This window comes from Uloborus diversus, chromosome 6, assembly GCF_026930045.1.
Source record: "Uloborus diversus isolate 005 chromosome 6, Udiv.v.3.1, whole genome shotgun sequence".
Lineage (NCBI taxonomy): Eukaryota > Metazoa > Arthropoda > Arachnida > Araneae > Uloboridae > Uloborus > Uloborus diversus.
The window spans coordinates 155,426,747-155,450,946 of NC_072736.1; positions in this window are offsets into that span (position 1 = coordinate 155,426,747).

The window sequence follows — 24,200 nt, forward strand, 5'->3', positions numbered from 1 at the left end:
AACCGGTTAAAACCGGCATGGCAAAAACCCCTTTCTGCCACATTTGTGGCAGAAACTGGCAAAAACTCAAAAAATGACATAAAAGAAATCTTTGATACCCAATAAGAATTTAGCATGGGAAAATAATGAAATGTTAGCCAAAGCACAGTTTAATTACAATATCATTAAAAATCAAACATTATATTTTTTGCACTCTGCAGCTGTCTCTAAGAAAAGGTGGATTGAAAATATAAATGATTTCTTAATTTAATATGAATAGAGGACAAATAACAGAATACTCTCGCAACAGAAGAACTAGATGGCAAAGCCATCAAGGATCCAGCAAAGATTCACGAAACTTTCATCAATTGTATATATTTTTTAAACTGGTCCACTATGTAGTAACTGGGGTGGTTTTAAAATTTGACTGGAAAAATAAGTTTTGGGAAATAGGGTCAATTTGTTTTGTAAAGCTGTGAGATTAGGTATAAAATCGAGGATCGGCAAGTAAAATTCTGGCATTTTCTTCTTGAGCACATGATAATTTTAATCCCAAGGATTTTAGATGACGTGTATAAGCTAGCAAATGTCAACCAGTAACTGCCTGTTTAAATCTGTATGTCACTTCTTTTTCTTAAGTGCCCTTAAGATTCTCATCCTTTAGATTAATACAATTGTTACGAGCATCTGCAGTAAAACAGTTCTCTTTCTGATCAAACTAAATCTAAGGCAATTACTTTTATTTTTTACAATGATGAAATGGAATTACATTTTTTAGTTTACTTAAACAAATATAATTTTGTAATTACTTGAATTAATAAAGATGCTTTTTAATTTTTGCCAGTTTCTGCCGGTTTTTACCGGTCATAACCAGTTTTTGCCACCGGCAGGGCAGAAACCAGTTTCTGCCGGCAGAAAGCCAACCCTGGAAGAAACCAAATTACCCAAGTTCAATGGCATTGCCAGAGAGGAGTTTTTGAAGTCAGCACACCCCCCCCCCCCTCCCGGTTTCAACATTTATTTCCAATATTAATACGGTTGTTTATTACAATATAAGGACGGTTAGGAAAAAAACACCACCTAGAAAGTAATTTCAGGTTGCACTATTAAGTTCTAAAATATTAGAGGTTCGCAGATCATTTATAAGTATGCAAATCGATTATTCGTATGTAAAGGGTGTTTTTTTTTTAGAGGTATAGAACTTTAAGTTGGCAACACTGTTTGATATGTGAGCCATTTTGATAGCTGTCACTTATTTTGTGTTCAGTTCGGTTTGCCATTTCATCGTGAATAGACAACAAGGCGGTGCAACATTCCACACAGCGCGTGTCACAATTGATTTATTGAAAGAAACGTTCGGTGAACGAATATTTTCGCGTAATGGACTCGTGAATTGGCCTGCAAGATCATGCGATTTAACTACGCTGGGCTATTTTAAGTGGGGCTGTGTGAAGTCTCAGGTCTACACCGATAAGCCACAGACGATTGACGCCTTGGAAGAGAACATTCGCCACCTTATTACTGACATACGGCCTCTATTGCTGCAAAAAGTGAGCAAATTGGACTTTCCAATTGGACTTTCTCCGAGCCAGCCGAGGTGACCATATGCCAGAAATCATATTTAAATAAAAATGGCAAAAGAATCATCTTTCGAATAAAGCAACATTCATGGCAATTAACAACATTTAACTGTGTTTTATTTTAACCTAAAGTTCTCCACCTCTAAAAAAAACACCCTTTACGTATTAGTTGTTCAGCCAATTACGCATTTCAACTGTCCTTGAGTAAATTTAAAAATTAGTAAATAAGAAAAGTTTATGAATGTCCTCAGTCCAGTCTTCACACCTCAAAATATACAAAAGCTGTTTAAGATGTGATCAATACTCTGAATGTAAACTTGAGCCTATTCAGCATTCACTGAATAACTTGTAATAGTCAATAAATGTGCAAGTTCAAATTCATAGAGCCATATTTTAAAATTGAAAAGATTCACAAGAATTTGACATATTATGACAAAAGTAGTTTAATTTAGGGAATAAATGAGTTATTGTTGAAAATAGAATTTAAATTTAGAAATACAATAATATTCAGGTGTGTTTGTGATTTATGAGTTCATAAAAAATTACCTATAAGTTTCAAAGAGTCGGGACAAGGGGGAGTAATTTTTAAAACTAAGGCCCCTATTATTCAGAAAGTTACAGCCCTATAGCCAGGGCTAAGGCAGAAATACGTGAAATATACCGCCAGCTCATTCAGTTCCAACCGAAGACTGCAGTTTCGTGCTTATTAGCACTCATCAGCCCGGCATACGAGTGACTGAGCTGGAGGTGGAAAACCTCTTAAGGAGCCTCAGTCACTCCTATGCCGGGCTGATGAGTGCTAATAAGCACGAAACTGCAGTCTTCGGCTGGAACTGAATGAGCTGGCGGTATATTTCACGTATTTTTGCCTTAGCCCTGGCTATAGGGCTGTAACTTTCTGAATATACCTGCCTTGCCTTCAATATTCGAGTTGAACCGAACCATTGTTTCGGTCACCCGTCTGATCAGTGCTAATTCTATATTAGTTACCAGTTTGTTTGGCACTCTTGGCTTCCTTAAGAGGTTTTCCACCTCCAGCTCAGTCACTCCTATGCCGGGCTGATGAGTGCTAATAAGCACGAAACTGCAGTCCTCGGCTGGAATTGAATGAGCTGGCGGTGTATTTCAACTAAGAGCCCTATTACTTGAATATAAATATGTACAACAATAATTATTGATATGCATACAATTAATTTCTTATGTTAAAATAGTTTATTAAGTCGAAATATTCTGCATAGAAATCCTGTCGATAACTAGAGCAACCAAACAGAAATTCCAACAACAGAAATTTTGGGGCCCGTCACAAATGACTTTTCCGGGCTACCCTCCATAATATTTACCCCTATATTTCACGCCTAGTTTTAAAAATATTGGGCCCCCCTTCAGGCTCGGGCCCGGGCCAACAGGTGTGTGTCCCCCCCCCCCTCCCCTGTGCACGCCCCTTCCCAAATCCCATAGTTAAACATTTTACTGACAAAAAGAAACCGCTAATTAATAAATTAAATCTGCTAATTTATGCGATGAAACATGTTTAAGCTCCTTTAAATGCACATGTAAGTTTCACACAAAACTTAGAAAAGCACATCTGCATCTTTTTCCTCTTCACTGTCTAAATTATGAAGGCAAGAACGGTTGTCACCTTATTAAAATAGAGAAAGTGCTGAGCATGGGCACCCACAAAGGGGCGCAAGTGGGGGCTCAAGCCCCCCCCCCCTTAGAAATCAGAACTTTCTTCCTTTTAGAACTTTTTTTGTTGCACAAATGTAAAAACATTTCTTCTCCAGCCGTTAATGAATAAGTTATTAAAAATGTCAAGTTTTAGTAACTCTAATCTGTACTGAAATTGGTTTCTATGGGGAAAATATCCTGCTAAACCATAGGGAAAATATCTGAGCTCCCCCCCCCCTTAAAATTTTGCATATAGGCGCCCTTGGTGCTGCGTATAACATTCTTAAAAGAATGAGTTACATTACAATCAATGGATGCACACAAGACACAACAACATGTAGCGATACGAATTCAAGCATGAAATTGAAATATTAAAACCGTAACTCAGCTCCTGAATTATTTTCATGACTGCAGAACTCCATCATAAAAAACGTATCACACGAATGATAATTTGTAAAACGATGTTCCAACACCTCCATTCCATTTCAAACGATTTATTCAACTCTTTGAGAATGCAGTGTGCAATAATTGATCTCAGTCTCAAAGAATCGATTCTGCGATTGTTTGAGAATTGAGACTGAGCTGAATTACATTCAGTCGATCCAAAAGATATAAAAACATATAGCTTTTTCAAATTCAAGCTTGAAATTGAAACATTAAAACCGTAACTGATCTCCTGAGTTATTTTTATGAGTGCAGAACCCCATCATAAAAAACTTATTACACGAATGATACTTTGTAAAACGATGTTCTAACACTTCATTCTATTTCAAACGATTTATTTACATATTTGAGAATGCAGTCTACAACAGTAAACTGAGTTCAATTATATTCAGTCTATGCAAAAAACACAAAATCATTTAGCTATACGAATTCAAGCATGAAATTGAAACATTAAAACTGTAACTCACCTCCTGAGTTATTTTCATGACTGCAGAACTCCATCATAAAAAACTTATCACACGAATGATAATTTGTAAAACGATGTTCCAACACCTCATTCCATTTCAAACGATTTATTAAACTCTTTCAGAATGCAGTCTGCAGTAATTGATCTCAGTCTCAAAGAATCGACTTTACGATTGTTTGAGACTGAGCTCAATTACATTCAGTCGATGCAAAAGACGCAAAAACATTTAGATTTTTCATATTCAAGCATTAAATTGAACTATTAAAACCGTAACTCACCTCCTGAGTTATTTTCATGACTGCAGAACCCCATCATAAAAAACTTGTCACACGAATGATACTTTGTAAAACGATGTTCTAACACTTCATTCTATTTCAAACGATTTATTTTACATATTTGAGAATGCAGTCTACAACAGTAAACTGAGTTCAATTATATTCAGTCTATGCAAAAAACACAAAATCATTTAGCTATACGAATTCAAGCATGAAATTGAAACATTAAAACTGTAACTCACCTCCTGAGTTATTTTCATGACTGCAGAACCCCATCATAAAAAACTTGTCACACGAATGATAATTTGTAAAACGATGTTCCAACACCTCATTCCATTTCAAACGATTTATTAACTTCCGCTCATTTGCCGTCTCCTAGCAACATTTTTTCGCGGGTGAACGCTCTATCTGAGTTTCTGACACGGCACAGCCGCGGTCTGTGGCCGAAAAAAGATTCAGATATAAGTTTTCAGAAGCCCAAACACTCATAAAAAAGCGAGCAGTGAGATAATTATTCTCGAAAACCTTAGAAAAGAGGAAACTCGTGGCACGAGCCACGTTCTCGATGATCGACGCGACGGCGCGCCGACGTTTTCCATGCTTCCTGGGTGGTCCCTGACGATAGGTGTCGACTTTTATAGAATTAGGGGTTTAGTTTTACAGAGCGGTGTCCCTCCATTCATTACGTTGGTATTTGTTTAAGCTTGTGATTATCACAACACTATTTGTCGCGGGTTGATTGAGAGTGGAGGAAGTCATTCTATACTGTTTCGAGAAAATGAAGGTGTTGCGAAAATATATCGTGGGGGTTACAAGTGAAACCCGCTAAGTCAAATATAATTGATTTTCGGAATTTTAGCGTTTCTTGATCACAGAAATCAGTTTTTTTGACTGGCGAAATGTATTAAGTCATAGCTTATTATTCTTCTTTTATATTTCAAAGTTTTGTAATCACATAGTCATGCAATTGATGATAATTACTTCTAACCGTATGCATCGTTAGTGTAACATAAAAAATAAACTTTGAGAACCAAGACCGTTCCATGATTTTGAAGAAAATGCCAGTGTTTTAACTTTTTTGATAAAATAATAGCCGTACCAAAGTAGACAAAGAAAAAAAAACTTTGATCGGCATTTACTCAAAATCAAGTTTTTTGACTTAGTGTGTTTCACTTGTAACCCCACGATATCTGGGCAAAAAAATTAATACTGCATGGATTTGTATTTGAAAATAGGTACATTTTTGCATCATGCATCAACTCATATTAAAAGTTACTTGTAACTTGGTTTAAAGTAACTTTAAATGACGTATACCAGTGTCCTTCTACATTGTTTCAAGTTAATGAAGGTGTTGCAAAAATATATCTGGGCAAGAAAAAAAATCAAGACTGCAGTGATTTAAACTTCAAGAGCAGAATTTAAACTAAAATATACATAGGTACTTTTTTTTTATTCTTATGCATCAGCTTTTATAAAAAATTACTTGTTATTTTTAGAAAAGTAACTTAAATTGACATACGCCATTGCCATTCTACATTGTTTCGAGTAATTGAAGATGTTGCGAAAATATATCTGGGCAAAAAAGTTAAGACTACATGGAGTTGTATTTAAAGATAGGTACGTTTTTGCATCATGCATCAACACATATTTGAAGTTACTTGTAACTTGTTTTAAAGTAACTTTAAATAACGTGCGACATTGTCCTTCTACAGAGTTTCATGTTAATGAAGGTGTTGCAAAAATATATCTGAGCAACAAAAAAATCAAGACTACAGAGATTTAAGAAATATAGGTACGTTTTTATTCTTATGCATTAGCTTCTATGAAAACTTACGTGTTACTTTTTAAAAAGTAACTTAAATTGATGTACGCCACTGTCATTCTACATTGTTTCGAGTCAATAAAAGTGTTGCGAAGCATATATGCAAAAAAAAAAAAAAAAAAACATTAATTTGAACTTTGACATCTTAATCAAATTATGTTTTTCGCAATCACGAGTGTGTGTGTGTGTATGTAGGCGTGTGTGTTTGTGGGGGGAGGGGGTATGTTTGTGTGGGGGGTATGTTCAGCTAACTTCCTTGGTATGTGTATGTGTGTTTGTGTGTGTGGGGGGAGGGGTATGTGTATGAGTGTGTAGGCATGTGTGTTTGTGTCTGTGTGCAGGCATGAGTGTTTGGGTAATTGTGTGTATGTGTAGGTGTGTGTGTGTGTTTGTGTAGGTTTCTGTATGTATGCGTGTGTGTGTATGTGTTTGTGTGTGTGTGTGTTCGTGTGTGTGTGTAGGTGCGTGTATGTATGCGTGTAAGTGTATGATATTGACGCAACCTGGAGACGGTTTTCGCTAGAGGAGCAGCATCTTGAGGCCGGCCGACGTGTTGCTGCAGAGGGAGGCGGAGGGAAAATAAAATCAAAGGACGCCAGAACAGTCAAGTGAGAACAATAAGCAATCGTGATTGTTCAAAAAAAAAATCAAGACTATTTGGATTCAAACTTTGAGAGCAGAATTTGTCCTTTAATAGATCCTTTTTTAAAGTTATTCATCAACTTTTATTAAAAGTTAATTCTAACTTTTTAAAAAAATAACCTTTAATGACGAATGCCACTGTCATTCTACATTTTTTCTAGTAATTAAAAGTGCACCAAAAACACATCTGCAAAAAAATCAAAACTGCCTAGATTTAAACTAAAAGAGCAGGATTTGTATTTGAAGATAGGCACTTTTTTGCATTATGCATCAACTTTACTTCAAAGTTACTTATAGCTTGTTTTTACAAAGTTAATTATAACTTGTTTTTACAAAGTTACTTATAACTTGTTTTTAAGTAATTTTAAATGACTTGCACCACTTCATTCTGCGTTTATGATAGGTTTATGGTAAGAAAGTGAAATATAATGGAGCTCCAATTATTCGAATCAGTTGAGACCGGACCCCAGACAGATAATCAAAGATTTGGATAATTGGATTTTAAAATATGTTGCAATTAATAACTATGTGTGCTGAAAATGGGAGAAAAGCGTTTTTTAAGCAAAAAGAGCTTTTAATTAATTTAATGAATGGTCAGCACTTAAACCTGTTCAGCGTACTTTCAAGTGCTATACTTCATAAGTTAATAATGGAACTGCACTATAAGACGGGGACTCATCATCGCAATAATGTTCGCATTGCGTCTACACTCTAGCTTCATAATCTATCTCTTTTTACTTCCTTTTACGAAGTAAAGGAAGTATTGTATTCATGAAAAAATTTTGACCCCAAAATATGCCTTAATTTTCATTTTGCTCACCCCCGAAGGAATGTTGAGTTTTTTTTTTCCAACCTGACCACACGTGGATATATGCCTAAGAACGTATAGACCCGAAATATCCATTTTGACCATCCCCGAATTAATTACAACGAGTTTCCGCGTGACGTCTGTACGTATACGCATGTATGTGCGTATGAGTGTATGTGCGGATGTATCTCGCATAACTCAAAAACGGTATGTCCTAGAAAGTTGAAATTTAGTACGTCAACTCCTAGTAGGATCTAGTTGTGCACCTCTCCTTTTGGTTGCATTCAGATGTTCCAAAAGGGTTCTTTTACACCTTTTTGGGGGGAAATCATTGTTAATTTCAATGCAAACTCAAGTGGTGTTATAATTTAGCAAACACTTGGCGATATATCGCCAAGCTTTTGATCGCCACCTGGGCGAAAAATTTGGCGTTTTTTTTAAAATCTGGTTTTATTTTGGCGATTATTGCCAATATTGAGAGATTTATCATTGACTCACATTAAAAAGTCCAATATTGGGAAAATTAATCCATGCAAAATGTTTTTTTGCTTCAGTTCGCAACAAATTTGGGGTACAAATATTTAAAGCGTTTCTTTGCTTACTCCAAGGAACTATTATCATTAAATTGGCGTAAAACGAAGTCATGTGATGCACACATCAGCTCGTTTAATACCTTTCTTAACTTTTTTTCTCTGCAATTCGGAATGCGATTCGGCAGTTACGTACAGTAGGAGTTTGGGTAATTGAAACTCTATCGTACATACAAACAGGGGCGGCATTTCAGCATTTCATTTGGGGGGTCGAGTTTCTTAAATATGAATTACCACAGTATGGAACCAAAACACATATTGACTAACAGCAAGTAGTCATGATATGGGTTTAGAATTAATAAAAATAAGTGTTCAAAAGCAAATTAAATTTTTATGAAAAAATTTGTAGTTCGTTTTAGAATATGTTATCATACCAAGTGTTTTAGTACTACAGTTTTCACCTTTTAATAAAGTTTTTATGCTTGATTTTTAAAATACAGAAGAACATGAAATCTTGTTACTAATCCAGCAATGCCCAGCATCATGCTCTTTTTTTCAGCTAAATTTTTTTCCCCATTGTGTTTCGAAAATAATTCTCTAACCTCCTAAAACACGAAAATGATTTTTCTCTACGAACTGAACTGATTGGAAAGTTGAAAAATAATTGAAGTAACAAAGTTACGTACGAAAACACATCTTTCACATCTTGCTCTTCAAAATCACCCTAGTAACTTTAAAAATTGTGATGATCTTCATTTTTCATTATTAAATAGTCTATTCTAGGCTAGTCTCTGAACGATTTTTCTTGCCTCATGCGATAAATTTTACTCATAATTGAAACAATTCATTTTTTGCTTTCAACATCCAATCCAGAAAATAAAGAGCCAACAATGCAGAAAAATATTTATCATCAAATCTTGTGTTAATTTCATTAGAAGCTGAATCTATTATTTTATACAATATGTTAAATCAAGGTTTGACTTTACATCATCAAGTGCATTTTGGTTACCTCTTCTAAATTTATTTGAATATTCTTTGCACTTTTTAAAAATTCTCTGGAGTAAGAATTTTTTGAAAAGATCCACGCTTGGTTGAAATAATTTATTTTAGTTTAATATTTTTAAAAAATTACTTAAATCAGTGCGCTTTCGTTGTTTACACTTCTGTCGTGTGACATCACAAATGATGGAAGGTCATTCAATGTTGCCATTCACAGAACAAAATATTTAATTCGCATCTTTACTCACGTGTATTGGCAACGATATGGTTGATAGCAAGCGTAGAACGCAATATTCAATTCGCTTCTTGATTATCATAACGTGGAAACGTGATAGAAAGATGCGCCACAAAGTGCATCATTTGTGACGTCATCAAGACCACGCCTTGTTTGAAAAATCGGACACTTTAAAAAATTAATTTAAAAAAAACTGTTTGAAAAATGAAAGTATTTTCTGGTTCCATGTATTTTTTTTTTCTGCTCATTCTATTTCAATGACTAAAAGTAGTACTTTTGACTGAAGGAAGCCACACCATTGTAGCTTAAACTGTAGCTTGAACAGTCCAAAAGTTCATGTTAGCTGATTGAAGATGTTTTGATATAGTAAAGCACTGGTTCAAAGACTCTCCGCAATACAAACAAAACGAATAAAAATTCATATGAAGACATGGTAAAGGATATTAGCTTCTTCATTATTCAAAGAGTTGTTTTTCAAAATCACTGCTTTGAAGTTATCGAGAAGAGTTTTTACGGTTTGAAAGACCATCTTGTGTTGTGTCTTAAAGACCCTCTTGTGTCACCTTGATATTGCATTGTTAAAGAGGCCACAGAAAAGAGATATTTTTTTCAAAAACAGTATGTATTTTTAAGACGTATCTATGAAAGTAGTAGTAGCGTATTCATTGAGCAGTTGAAATGAGTTTTCAGAAGAAAGTGATGAACACTCATTAAATGTACACACTCAAAATATGAGCGTAACAATGGATGTAAAATACCAAGGCATTTAGTGAAAATCATGCAGCCACACCACTACACGAGCCTCTCATAACCGTCCTTACACAGAGCACACAGGAATGAAATATTTAGCCTATATGAGGTTTACGTCTTTAATTAAAATTCACCTTAATTCTTTATCAGTTTTTTTCTGTTCTGAAAAGGCCGGTAAAGTCTTGATGAATTTCTAATTATTTAAAAACATAGAAAACACTAGCTCAAATCTAAAAATACGTCGAGTTTCTTCAACCATTACGGGGAACCAGCAAGATTCCTTTTCCATGAACATTGGTTTGCGATTTACGAAAATTGAATTGCTCGTTTTTTTTATCATTCCTCTCAAAAAATTTGGGGGTGCGACCGCCCCCTCTTGACCCCCCTATTTGCCGCCCCTGCATACAAAGACTAATAAAGTAGCAGAAAAATTTGACTGCTGAGGGTGCAGTCAGCAGCATAGATAGTGTCTTACGCCACAATCCTTCATACCTGAACAGCCGTTCAAGTTAGTGGATAATTGTTGGGCAATTATTTCTTTTATTTACGTACATTTACAATGTAGGCGATATTTGGAACAGCCGGCGGTGCTAAGAATATCTTTTTAGAAATTTAAAAATGTTATTGTTAATTTTTTATCTTTATTATTTCCAACATGCTGATGATATTGAAATTTCATTGTGTTAATATCAAGAAAAATGATATCACATCAACTTCACACAATATAGCACACATCGATTTCATACTTATTTTAGAAATATTTATACCTTTGGGGAGCAAATTATCTAAAGTGAGTAATATTTGAGCCCCTATCTTCGTTTCTTTTTTCTTTCCTTATAATATGTATCGCGTTTGCACTCTAGACCGCTCCCTTAAAAAACTTTATACTCACGGAGTAATTTACCGCTATAACTACATTGCAAACAAAATGCAGACACTGGAAACGCATTTGGAGCTTTTTGTACCAGAAAAAGTAATCTCAATGTGAATGTGCACTAAGGCGTGTTCTGAATTTGCTCCACAAAAAGAAAGTGTAGAGTCTGGTGGGGTAAAGTGGTCATAAAATCGTCGGTTTTCAACTTAGGTGGATAATAAATACAATAAATTATTTAAACACTTCAACTTTTTTTGTTGTTATTTTACATTGCATTATTAAAGAACACGGTACATAGAATTTCAGAGTAAAAAATATTGTTTTAAGTAGTTTTATAACACTTTCATTTCCCTATGTATTTATGACCACTTTACCCCATGGGGTGAGGTAAAGTGGTCATAGCATGGGGTAAAGTGGTCATAGTAAAAAATTGATGCAAAACAGTTATAAATAACAGTAATATTTGTATATTTTGATTATTTTTATAGTTACAAATATATGCACGAGTATATGCGGGTATACATAAGCATTTATACGTGATTACCTACAGTATACGTGTCTAAACGAGTACATACGTGTCACGTGTGTATACAAGTATATACGCGTATATACGAACATCATATACGTGTATGCACTTCTTTCTCGAGTATATACATGCATACCTGAGTATATGCGTGTATAGTAGACATATATACGCATATATATGTATACATACATACGTTTACGGTTATACACGAGTTATATCGTGGATATATCCAGTGCGTGTTTGTACATGTCTATTCACGTACATATGTATGGAAGCAACGAGTATATGCGTATGTTTACGTGCAAACACGATTATGTACCAGTATAGACGTATATGCGTACATTTACGTTTATATCAATACATGTATCTATACACAGGTATATCCCCTAATATACATATATGCTTACAGAGTGAATCCAAGCTACGGGGCAAAAACCAAAGGGTTGTGAGAGAGGAGAGGATACGAAGCAAAGAATCATCATGAACTTATGGTCGCTGACGCGCTACATGCACACTGAGCCAGAAACTGATGGATGCAAAACAGGCCACAAATTTGTTACACAAACATGATTTATCTGACCGGCTGGTGGCGTGATGGTTAGGCGCTCGCCTTGCAGGTCTGTGGACCCGGGTTCTGAACTGGGGATGCCGGTCGGTGGATTTTCGACATGAAGAAAATCATCAGCGCCCATGTCGTATGATTATGCGGCATGTAAAAGATCCATAGGGTATTCGTTTGGCTTAGAACTCCCTAGGCAAAATTAAATTCCTTGTGCAATTTCGCATCAATGAGAGCCCAGGTGCTTTCACCTGGTGGAAACTGGGCGTCAAAAAACTACTGTGTCATGCATCAGTGCCTTAATGATGACACATGAAAAACTGATGCATTGTAGGGGAGCGCACTAGGTCTGGTTATGGCCCAGACCCCTCTTCAGATGGGTCTCTTGTACAGCCCAATTGGAAAAAAAAGAAAAAAAAAAGATGATTTTAACCTTTCATTTTAGTTTTTAAGAAATATTTAAAGCAGATGTTAAAGTTACGGCCTGTAGTAGCTCTAATCCACGCATCGCAACAAAGCATGTATTACAGCAACCGGCCACAAATTTCATCAATCACTTTAACACTTTTATTAAGATCTAAAATGTTGTGTAAAATTGTCTTTGTGTAATAAATTTGTGACCTGTTTTGCATCCCTCAGTTTCTGGCTTTGCGTGCATGTAGCGCGTTAGCGTTGTGTTTGTGACCATATGTTTCTTATGATTCTTGTTTCTTCTACTCCCCTCTTACATCTTTTAAGAATTTGCCCAAGAGTTTAATCTTACCCTGTGTACGTGTATATCATATGCTTGTGTGTAAGTGTCTACTCGAGTTTCGAGTACGTACGCGTATATACGTGTCTACCTGAGTATATACGTGTTCGTATTAAGGGGTCTAAGGACCCTTAACCTTCAAAATTTTCGACTTTCTGGAAAAAATATATGTTATGCATATTTTAATTCTGAACAATTTGATACCTTGTTTATTACCATACGTCAAAAACTTTTCAAGTTATTGTAAAAATGCGTAAACTTTCCCCATAGAATTTATGTTAACAGCAGCTGTTTAAGCCTCTTTTTCTCAGGTGCCGGTTTCTTCGGTTTTCTCGTTTTGCGCGCATAATATCTCAGAAAGTTTCTTACATATTTCCGTAAAACTTTTCATACTTGTTTGTCTGGTTAATATTTATGACCTGAACCTAAATTTGCTTAATTTTTTTAAAATTATTTATTTATTTTTTGAAATTTTACAAGTCATAATCAAAAATTTCCAAAATTTTGGGCAAAAGTATATATATATATTTTTATTACCTTTCATTTTTAGGAAAAATTTAGGTTCAGATCATAAATATATACCAGACAAACATGTATAAAAAGTTTTACAGAAATATATAAGAAACTTTCTGAGATATTATGCGCGCAAAACGAGAAAACCGAAGAAACCGGTACCTGAGAAAAAGAGGCTTAAACAGCTGTTATTAACATAAATTCTATGGGGAAAGTTTACGCATTTTTACAATAACTTGAAAAGTTTTTGGCGTATGGTAAAAAATAAGGTATCAAATTGTTCAGAATCAAATTATGCATAACATATATTTTTTCCAGAAAGTCGAAAATTTTGAAGGTTAAGGGTCCTTAGACCCCTTTATACGAGTATAAGCGACGTGTATAGTCGAACGTATATCTTTATAGACAAAAAATACTTGCAGATGTCCATATACTACGCGTTTATTGGTGCATTTATGTGAATACGTATGTATACGTGCCTACACGAGTATATGCGTATGCATACGCATATACTCGTATATTTAACCCTGTTTACTGTAAAAACAATACATATTAAGTGAAATTAATATTTCATTTATGTCTGCCTCATACTTAAAGATTAAGTGACGTTAGAAGGACAATATTCGTTAAGCCTAATATTATGACCACTTTACCCCATCTTATTTAAATTGTTCTAAAAAATGAACCAAAATAGATTCAGCTAACTGCTAATGAGTAAGAGTTCTTGAGACATGTAGGAAACTTCCTGTGCAGTCAATCTGTTCATAATTCTAACAAACAAAATTTTCCAAGAAAGTTAAAAGAGGTGTTCGGATTTTAAAATTTTTCATATTCACACAAAATATTTTATTTTACCAAGTAAAATTTTGCCAGATGTGAAAATTTGTATCAAAAATGTAGTTTCTAACTGCCCTATCCTAAAATAAAATTTTCACGTTCATTCGAACATTTATTTCCAAGCTATAGCCATTTATCTGACGAATGACCACGTTACCCCATTGACCACTTTCCCCCACCAGACCCTACTTAAGAAGCTGTTCTGTTAGAAATAAAATATTCCAGAAGAGTACGGAATGTGTTCTGAATACTGGTGTATTAATACAAACATACTGGTGTGAGAACATATACGTAAAACATTTGAGCACACTCGTGAAATCATTGCTTTCTTTGCTAAAACGATGATGACTTGATAAAGATTGACTGGTTGTACTACAAACTGTATGGGTACACTAAAAAAAATGTGTAATTTTTGCAGCAAATTTTGCTTCAGTTTTTCAACCACCGCAGCCATCAACTCACTTGGAAGTAATATGTGCTATGAAATCGGAACGTCTTTTTATGACGTGTGCCATTTAACCAATAGAAAACTCGAGCCAATTTCTGCGAAGCTACACAAGTGTTAGTCAACATTGATATTGATTTCAGGATCGTCTGTAAATGTTTTCGTCTGCAGCGAAATACATTTAACGTAAGTTACTTATGAATACTAATTTTCTTTACATTATACGAAAGTTCGCATTTGCACATTGTCGAGTTTCATATTTTGTTTTAAGTAAACTTTTGCACTGTTTAAGTTGTTGAGGTATCTGAGTTTTAAAAAGTTTGTAAAATGTACAGATTATCGTGTTGCAATTCTAATCCTGATGTTTGGCTATTGATTATGCTTGGTACAAGGAATCTCAACTGTTAGATCGTGAGCCCAAGGCACTCATTTGGGGAAAAGAGAGGTGGTGGGGGTCGCAAGGCATTTCTCATGATATACTATGTCTATTAAGCATCTAAGTCGGTTTTATCATTGTACTTTTTATAAATTTTGTTTCTTCTTGATACTGTTTAAGTTGTGGAGGTATCTGAGTTTTAAAAAGTATGAAAAATGTACAGATTATCGTGTTGCAATTCTTATCCTGATGTTTGGCCATTGATTATGGCTTGGTACAAGGATTCTTAACCTTTAGATTGTTACTCCAAGACACTCCTTTGGGGAAAAGAGAGGGGGAGGGGTTGGCAAGGCATTTTTTATGATATATTATGTCTATCAAGCATCTAAGTCGGTTTTTATCTGTGCACTTTTTATAAATTTTGTTTCTTCCTGTTTGTTTTAAAAAACATTCAGGAGATATTTTCTTGCTAGTGTTTTCTTGCTAGTTTAGTACTTTTGGTTGTAAACAACTCGAGCGTCTTGTGAATTATATTTTGCTAAACAGTTCGAAAAAGAATGGATCGCGGAAGGGGGGGGGGAGGGGCTACGGCTAAAAGTGGGCCCGTCGGTAATAGTATCCGTCCACATTGGGTTCAACCACTTTCTGAATAAAATGTAAACGATTTCAGTAGTCTTTTCAATTCAGTACAGCCGTCCCTCGTATAACACGATACTTGTACAACACGGTTTCGATATTACACGGTACCAAATTTGCGATTATTATAACACGGTTTTGATATTACACGGTTCGAAACTTGAATTTAATGCTTCATGGTTTTGATAAAACACGGAGGTAATATTTTAAAAAGATGGAATTTTATTTTTGTTTAATACATTCTGTTCATGTTTGATAACTCTAATAAGTTTTTACTCTGTTTTCATGAAACTTGGTTTCGATAGAACACGGTACACATCCCTTGATTTACATTATTTCTAAGCCTCGTATAACACGAAACATATTGACATGATTTATGGTATGTACGTGAATAATTAGCTTAAAAAATGAGTAAAAAAAAACTATTTATAACGAAGTCTCGCATAACACGGTTTCGATACTACGCGTAACGAATTAAACGTGTTATACGAGGGACACCTGTAATTATATTTTTGAAAGAAAATATTTGAAATACTACTTCTTTTCACTGTTTCTGAAAATTAATTTGTAACGTTTATTCCCTGTCAAGTACATTATTGATGGCCAATTTGGTGCTTTTTATTGACATCCAAGCAGTTTGAGAAGTCTTTCGTACGCAAAACTGCAGGTTCGTTCATAGGGCAGGGACGGGGAGCATTTTTTCAGTTTCCCCATTTGCTAAAATAGTAGTATGTATCCGTCCCTTCCTAGGGAGAAACTCAAAAGGTAATTTAGATCCCGTACTCACAGACGGATTTACTTCAATCAAACCGAGTTCAAAAAAGCTCATTGATGAAGAACATGTTGAGATTTTTTTTTTGAGATTTATATATATATATATATATATATATATATATATATATATATATATATATATATATATATATATATATATATATATATATATATATTAAGGTTACTTTTTGAAAGTGCTCAGAGTAAGTGTTCAAAAGACTTCGTTAACGCTTTCTCAAAAGTTTTTAAATAGTGCACTAAAATGGTGGGCTGAACGAAATATTTGTTTCGAGCAATGTTTTTTGAAGTGTTTTGAACATTGTATTTCAAAAAGTGCTCGCAACGGCGCACAATGGTTCAAAACGACAAAAAAGTGGAAAAAATTCAATAACTTTGAATACCCTCAAAAAATGCTATGGAAAATTGTTAAAATTGTTGTATGGTAATATTTATCTTCACGCTTGCTGATCGTATACACTGCGAAACCCCGATTTTACGTCCCCCGAATCTACGTTTCCCCCTCATTTTACGTTTTTTATTATCAGGTTTCAGTTTTTCCGTATACTAATAATATTAATTTAATCTGGACGGAAAGTTTGTTATATGTGAATTTCCCGCATATTACGTTTTCCCTTGGCAGTTAAAAAGAAGAGAAAAAATGTTTTTAAATTAAGCAGCGTGTTTCCTTTTGTGCATTTTTAAACATAATCCACTCTGTTGAAAGTTAATACACAAAAACAGAAATGCTACTGCTCCATCCGTAGCCGACCTTATGGACTTTTCAGCCGCCAATGAAGATGAGACAAGTTGTGTTTCCTCTTCTCGTTCTTCTTTCAATACTGCATTTAAGAGCTTACAAATAGTGAAAGACTATTTTCTTTATCATAAAGACCAGGAAAAAACCTTGCAAAATATTTCAATCCTGGAAGATGCTGCATTTACTTTGGATCCAATGACTAAAAAACTGTCCATTATTACGGACTATTTTCAACCTAAAAGCCCGGATTCGTAACTTAATGTGTTCGAATAATCTAAACTGGTATGTACAATAATATTCTTTTAGTAAAATATCGAGTTTTTACCTTTTATAAGAGTCATCGTAACAACCTTAAGTGTTTTTCTTTTTTCTTATTTGATTTTTGCTTTCTATACGTTTCTCAAATTTTACGTTTTCCCATGTTTTATGTTTTTTAATTCAGGCCATTGAGAAATGCGAATTTGGGGTTTCTCTATATTTCAAATTCATTCCTATTTTTAGCGAAGAAAAAAAGTAAATTAAATCAGTTGTATGCCACACGCAAAGTTTATTTATTTGCAATTGATACCCTCGAACAATATTTTCTGGCAGTGTTGACGAGCTGAGAACAGTTTTATACTAGAATGATTTCGAAAAGGAAATCGGAAATTTCAAACGTTTGATTTTTTAATTTCAATGTTTTATGAACAGAATGGTTATTTAACTTTTTATATAAAATTCCGAATGAGTTTTAAAAATTTCCTTCTCATATGTATCTTTGTTAAAATCATATTAAACGGGTACAAAAATTGTGTCCCGCATTAAGCCACGTAAATATGTTTTGAAAAAATCCTCTATATTTATTGATGAATGCTTTAAGAGCTGCTACCTTCGGAAACAGTAAACAAACGTTTTTATGCTCTTCTGAAAAGTAGTAAAACTGTGACAAACGTTAGTCTAGAGCATATTAAATTTGATGACCAATCTCTTTGATAAAAAAGTAATTAACCCCCGTCATGCCGTTACGGGTTATTTTCTAGTTTACTATATTGGTATTTGTAAATAGCGAAGATCAAACAAAAACATCTGTCACGACAGCAGTCGCAGGTGGTCGCAGCTAAAATGTTGTTGTTTATTTACAAGAAGGATTGAGCTATTGATATATATATATGATTTTTAGCCCTCCGGAAGCCGCCGATAAAAGTATATTTAACAATATTTTTCATTATATTTTTTAGAAAATAATTTTTTTCAGGTAGTTTTCAATTTTGATAAATTTTTAATTTTTAATTGCGATGTAATATGCATCCTATATGTGTAAAAAGGCCAATCAGAAATGACTTTTATTAAAGTTTAGTTCCCTTTATTGAACGAATGAATTAAAACTGAAGTATAAGGGGTACGTCCGAAAAAAGTAAAACATTAATTGTTCAACAATCTTGGCTTATTTTTGTAAAAACGATTTTTTTTCAATAAAATGTTATGGAGTAAGTTACTACATCTCAAGGGCTAAGTAATTACGGCATGAAATATTTTCTATCTTAAAATTTAAAAATGGCTATTTTTTCCGCCCTTGAACCACTGTGCGGCGTTCTGAAAGTAGTCTAGTAAGATCGCTGAAATATGTTTCAAAAGAAAAAAGAAAGAAAAACTCTAAAAAAGGGGACAAGTGTACGAGTTCAAAAAGGATTTAAAAAATGTTAAATTATTTGCAGAGTATCCATAAACTAAAATCTACTATATATTAGCCTTGCAAACTTATATTATGATGATACATGCAGCCAAGAGTTTTGTACCAGGGAAAGAGGCTGTTTGCACTGCATTGATACTGCTCTAGCAAAGAAAAAACTTTTACAGAAATTAAACTTTTACAGAAGTGCTTTTTGTTGGCAAATGACGGTTCTGGGGTGACATTGGGGAAGGTCTGCTTTCCCTGCAACGACACTGCTCCAGCAGAGAAACTACTTTTACAGAAATCAATGTTTTTTTTTCTTTCTTTTTTTTTTTTTTATAATTGGCGGTTTTAGTGGTGACATCGGGAAAAGGCTGCTTTTACACTACATCGACAGTGCTCAAGCAGAGAAACAACGGTTACATAAATCATTTATTTTTATTGACAACTAGCTGTACCCGACGCGCGTTGCTACGCCAACAAAGAAATACATCATTATACTGATTTTCATGACAATCGGTTGAACGGGGCAGAAGTTGCTACTCTGCAGTGCCACCTGGTGGCGAGTGGCTTCAATGAGCATATTATGCACCTTCTCCGTGGAAAAATACATATATATAGCAATTTTCATAATAATCGGTCCAGGTATCAAGTGAAGCCGTGACTATACTCAAATTTTGTACTCACGCAGTTTGCAAGATCAATTAATCGCTAAAAATATCAAATAGAAAAAGTTTTAAATCCCCCCGTTGCATGAAAAGCCATAAAACAATAAAGAAAGAATTTATTTGTTCAAACTCAAGAAAAATGGCAACAGCTAACTTCTTATCAATGAGATCTTTCACGCGAATTAATTTATGCAGCCGATAATTTTATTCGTATTTATCCAATGGATTGTGACTTAAATTGGAATAAAAAAGGAACTATCGATCGGATTTTTTTCGAACTGGTCTATAAACATTCCCAGTACCAAAAATAACAAACGATGAAAGTTTCAGCCAAATCTGCTGGGTAGTTTTTGAGTTCATGGATGACAAACAGACAAACATTCATTTTTATATATATAGAAGATTGACGGCTTTAGTCGTAACAACGGGGAAAGGCTTTTTGCACGCAATTAACACTATTCTAACAGATAAATCTTTTCTTCTACAGAAATCGTTTACTTCCATATGGAACTTCTTATTATCAAAAAAAAATTATGCTTCGTAAATTTACAAATACTGCCTTGTGAAGTTACATCTGCTGAGAAGAAATTTCTCTGAATTCCAAAATAATTTTCAATATATGATTAATCAATTACATCAACAGATTTCGGTGCTCCTGACACAGAGACATTTTTCATTGTTCGATTCGTCTGTGGCCTTCAAGTGTCACATTTAATGGAAACGCAAATTTACTTTTTTTTCATTCTTCTACTGCCTTGAGCAGGTTGTTCCTTTACGAAACTACCTACAGTCAAAGCCTTTTATTTCGGACGCTTACGCTTTTTGCATTTTAAACGTTTTGGACTTAGGTAAGTAGAAGAAAACACGAACATAAAAATCTAAGTAATCTAAGCGAGATTTTTTTTTAATATATATTTTTTCAGTTTCAATAAAATATTACTAATTGTACATTGCTCGCATAAATGATGGACCCGATTTCAAAAAATCATACTTTCGAACTTACAGCAAAGATTATAATACATGAATACAAAGATAAAAAATGCAGTGATAGTAAGCAAGTTGTGAGTTTGTGACACGAGGAAGAACGAGGGACAACAAGCAGTATGACATCACGGCTTTTTTATGAGATATGTTAATGAAAAAAAGCGTGACATGAGACAAGGGGTAGGGGGAAGTGAGGCGCGAAATTTTGTGACAAAGGAGGGATGTACGACGAAATGTGACACTTTGGGACACAGTGGTGGGGGTAAGGTGAAGTGAGACATTTTTTGACGAAGGGGAGGGGTAAGGTGAAGTGTAACACTTTGAGAAAAAGGGGGGGGGGGGTAGGGTGGTAAAGAGAAGTGTGATGATTTGTGACAGAGGCTTTGTGTTAAGGCTAAGTGTGATACTTTGCGCCTACACGCCTTCCAAAATAATTCTATCAACATTCATTTCTTCAATAAATGAGAAATAATGTGACATGTGTTAAAGGGGGGATAAGGTGAATTGTGACTCTTTGTGTCAAGAGGAGGGAGGGGTAAGGTTAAGTGAGACACTTTTTGACGAAGGGGAGGAGTAAGGTGAAGTGTAACACTTTGAGAAAAAGGGGGGGGGGGGGTAAAGGGAAGTGTGATGATTTGTGACAGAGGCTTTGTGTTAAGGCTAAGTGTGATACTTAGCGCGTACACGCCATTTTTTTACAAGAATAAATGAGAAATAGTGTGACATGAGTTAAAGGGGGGACAAGGTAAATTGTGACACTTTGTGTCAAGAGGAGGGAGGGGTAAGGTGAAGTGAGATATTTTGGGGGGAGTAAAGTAAAGTGAAACAATTTGTAACAAGGGGAGGGGCAAAGGGAAGTGTAACGTTTTGTGATAAGGGCTTTGAGTTAAGGCGAAGTGCGATACCTTGCACACACGCTTTTTTTTGCAAGAATAAATGAGAAATAGAGTGACATTTGATACGGTGGATAAGGTGAATTGTAACGCTTTGTGTCAAGCTGGGGGGGTAAGGTTAAATCTGACGAAGGGAGGAGGACTAAGGTGCTGTGTAAGTCTTTGTGATAAGGGGAGAAGGTGAAGTGTAGCACTTATTGACAAGGGGGAGGGGGCAATTTGATGTGTTACTTATTGTGAGAAGGGGGTAAGGAGAAGTGTGACACTTTGTGGCAAGAACGGGTGAGGCGAAGTGTGACACTTTAAAAAATGGGGGATACTGTGAAGTGTGACACTTAGCGGCAAAGGGGGGATATGGGTCAAAAATGATGGAAAAAAGGTGGAACATCATTTATAGTCAGCTCCTATCCCAGTAAATGAACACACCCTAGTGGTGAATGAACTTATCGATAGTTGGGGCAAACCTAACCTGGCAGCTTCGCAATACTGTGATTAGGATCTCGTAGCCGTCACAATGTTGCCCAGGTAAAACAAATTGTATAGCAGTCATTCGGTACGTAAAGACCTGAAAAAATATTAGTTGTAGAATAGGTTCCCTCACTTCCAAATAAACGCATTAATGCGCTATCATTTAACAGTAGAATAAACTCATGGAGCAAAATTTTAAATTGCACAAAACGCAAGATTTTATTTTGCCGATGCCTCCGCGGGAATTAGTTTTATATTCCAATTCCGCTAAACGTGAAAAATAGCTCTCGAAAAGCCTGGGAACAAAACTTCTGCTACTAGAGGAGAGCTGGGACTTATCAAGTCCCCCCCTCCCACCTCTGTCCCTTCACCCACAGAGAGCGGCTAGCAAAGGAAAATCTCTGGTAAAATAAACACAGCTTTTTTTTTACTATTTTTTTTCCCCTCTCTTAAGAGCGGCGATGCTTAAAGCTGTAGAATGAAATGTGCAAGGTCGAAGTTTTTCTTCTGTTTTGTTTTGTTTTTGTTAATCTTAAGACCTTCCATCCCTCCCCATTTGTTTAGTCTTTCTTCACTTCCTCTTTTATTCTCTTTTTTTTCTCCCTTCTTCTGGATTTTCCAACGAAAGACGATTTTAAATTCAATTTCTACAAACGCTAACGCATTTATAGAGGCAAAAGGTAATAGGTAAATTGTCGTTTTCAATTTGTGATACAGTGAATGAATGGAAATATTGCTATTTTTGAGGAGAAATTTCCCTCGGAGATTTACTCTTTCGAAAAATAAGTTAAGTATTCCCAGTTTAAGAATTTTTATTTTAAAGGTCATATTTTTGTTCATAGAAAATGATGTTTTTTAGGTATTTAACCCAACAGGTTTTGTATGTATCTTCAGGGGCGGAGTGGCTGAGTTGGTCTGAGTTGGCTGAGTTTGGCCCAGTCGGCAAAAGAATATTTTGGCCCACCTCTGTAAATTAAAAAAGTTAAATTAAACAGTGCCGGATCTTATTCTACCGCGGTCGACTACTACCGCTAGTTCCTATTTTCGTTTAAGTTTTTAAATCAAGTTTTTAAGTTTAAAAAAAAAAGAAAATTGTTAAGCGTAAAATGAAGTTAACTTTGACACATTTTTTATGTGCCTTGAAAGAAGGATACTATGGTTACAAGTCTTAAATCTCCGAAATGTAAAGTTTTAGAAATGCAATTTTAGGCTACCCTTGGTAAAATTAATGGAACAGGGAAGCATCGAGGGCTCTCAACGATAACGTTTCGACGATGAACTATTAAAAAACGCAAAACTGTCTTTGGTCACGTTAGAGAGAGAAAGAGGCTCGGTGATCTCATTTTGAAGCATTTCAAAACTGAAGTCTACTCGACCCACTTTCAAACTACATTTTGTTAGGTACTATAGAGAATCTGGCGACACTTCTTCAGAATCTTCACACAAGCCTGTCCCTGAAACGTCACTTACTCGTTTCAATCACTTATCCACAGGAATCTGATCAGAATATATAACTGAATGTCTTTAGCATTTTATTTTAAATTAAGCATCAAAAAAGCTTATCAATATTTTAAAACTAAATATCATAGAAAATACTTGGACTTTGTGTTCACCTAGTATACCAAAAAGTAAAAAAAGCTCCTTTTTTATGTGACAAAACTTATATTAAAAAGTACCCTTTCATCTGAAAGCGCACTGCTTCTTTCTTGGTCTGGGGGAAACAAGTTTCCTCTCGGCCTTTTTTTCTGAAGCTAAAATGAATTTTAGGCTATAGCGCAGATAACAGGGTTACGGAGAACTCCCACGGAAATTTCTGTAAGTGAAATTCTAAGCTATCTTTAGTGACTCTAAGAGGATACCGAAGGTTCAAAGACTTTGTCTAGAAATATTTCGATATTTAAGTCTGAAAAACACAATTGAGGGCCTTAATTCAAGAATCAGGTAAGTCCAGACTCACTCATTTTTGGTAAGACCAACAAATAACACCAGTTGTAGAATAGAAACTCTATTTTCTTTCTCACATTACTTAATACAAACAGAGGACTCATCTGAAATTTCTTTCCCGTCGTTGCACTAATCGGAACATCTATCTTGTACACACGCAAAAATGAATTTTTAAAAAATAAATAAAAATTTGGGCGTACTTGGTTCTTGCATGAAAGCCCTCAATTGTAGACTATCGTTGGTCACTTTAGGAGAAAGCCTTGACGTTATCAAAAATAGAGTCAGGAGACACTTCTCTAAAGTTTTTCGAATTTAAAGTTCTAAAAACGCGACTTAAGGCTTCGTT